General features: G+C 66.8%; 1 protein-coding gene across 1 annotated transcript in view; it reads left to right on the forward strand.

Moving 5' to 3' along the window:
• The window catches only part of AURANDRAFT_70889 (hypothetical protein), a gene marked incomplete at both ends in the record, with an annotated part of 61,863 nt that overhangs the window by 38,378 nt on the left and 21,648 nt on the right, over positions 1-1,837 (forward strand). The gene's annotated exons all lie outside the window — the stretch shown is intronic.

Here is a 1,837-nt window from a genome sequence, read left to right on the forward strand (position 1 = left end):
CGACCAGGAGCTTGCCTCGCGCGGCGATGCCCACGAGCGAGCGACCGAGTCAGCTGCTGAGGCCCACGCCCGAGCGCTGGAAGAGGAGCGCAGGCGTGCGGCGGAGGCCTTCGACGCTGAGAAGGCGTCGCTGAACAAGCTCCACCGTGCCGAGCTTGATTCTGAGTCCGAGAAGCACCAGGAGACGCTCTCTCAGGCCGCGCTCGAGTACGAGCAGGCTGTTCAAGCGACTCTTGCTGAAAAGGACGAGGAGCACGCCAAGCTACTGGCGGACGCCGAGTCGAGCCTGTCGGCTTCGGCTGAGGCGCGTCTGCGGGAAGCGGACGAGCTTCTGCGTTTTACGGCGTTCCGGGCGGCGTCGAAGATGGCCGACGGTGTCCTCACTCGCGGAGCAATCCAGGGCGTACTTCGCAGCTTCCGAGTGTGGGCGATGTACACCCACATGGCCGGTGTGGCCTCTGCCAAGGAGGTCGACCACGACGTCGCCCTGCGCGACGCGGTCACTCATACCCGCAAGGCCATGTCGAGGGCCGCGGCGTGTGGGACGATGGCCCAAGCTGTGGCTCACATGCGATACAGCAGCCTCTCGCGGGCGTGGCACACGTGGCACAAGGCGGTCCGCAAACTTGGAGAGCTCGAGGAACGCGAGCAGGAGGTTGGCAGGGCCGTCGGCAGCGCCGAGACGGAGAAAGATCGTCTGCACGGCGCGGCGCTTCAGTCGCGCGAGGACGCGCACGCGGCCGAGCTCCAGGCGAAGGCAGACGCTCACGCTGCCGAGCTCGAAGCCAAAGCCGACGCCCACGCGGCCGCTCTCAAAGCGAAGGCGGACGCCCACGCCGCGGCGCTCAGCGCTCGTGAAGACGAGCTCCTCGCCGGGCACAAGTCCGCGTTGCAGTCCAGGGCCGACCAGCACGCGACCGAGATCGACGAGGCGCAGAAGTCGCACCAGCAGCAGCAGGACATGCTTCGAAGCAGGCACGAGGCGGAGCTTGCGTCCGCGACGGAGATGCTCGCCCTCGAGAAGGACAGCGCGCACAACTCGCGTCTCGTGTCCGAGCTCCGGGCTCGCGACGACGAACACGCCAAGACGATGGAGGCTCGTGAGAAGGAGCTCGCGGAGAAGCACGCGGCACTCCTCGCGGAGCTGCGATCGTCGTTGACGGCGGCTCACGACGCGGCCATGGCCGAGACGCTCGGACAGCACGAGGAGCAGCGCGCGACGCAACAGCGCCGGCACGAAACGGAACTCGCCGCCAAGACATCAGCTCTGGAAATCGAGAAGGACCGCGAGCACACAGCGAAGCTCGCAGCGATGCTCAGGGAACGCGACGAGGCTCACGCGAACGAGCGCCGGTCCGCGGAATCTAGCCTAGCGGACCGCCACAAGAATGAACTCGACGCTCGAGATGCGTCTCATGCTAAGACCATGTCTACGATGCAGGCAGGTCATAAAGAGGCGATTACTGCCATGCAAGAGAAGCACGCCGCGTCGCTCGAATCTGCGACTGAGCTCTTGGCTCTCGAGAAAGACCACAGCCACAGCTCAGCCCTCGCTGCCGCCCTGCGTGAGCGTGACGAGGCGCACGCGAAGGCCCTGAGCGCTCGCGAGAAGGAGCTCGCCGATAAGCACGCGGGCGCGCTCGCCGAACAGAAAGCCGGGCTCGTCGGCGGACACGAGAGCACGATGGCTGACACCGTGGCCCGCCACGAGGAACAGCTCGCCTCGCTCGCCCGCCAGCATCAGTCGGAGCTCGAGTCGTCGACCCGGGCACTCGAGGTCGACAAGGATCACGAGCACTCGACGAAGCTCGCGGCCGCGCTCCGAGAGCGCGACGAG

This window comes from Aureococcus anophagefferens (assembly GCF_000186865.1).
Source record: "Aureococcus anophagefferens unplaced genomic scaffold AURANscaffold_3, whole genome shotgun sequence".
Lineage (NCBI taxonomy): Eukaryota > Pelagophyceae > Pelagomonadales > Pelagomonadaceae > Aureococcus > Aureococcus anophagefferens.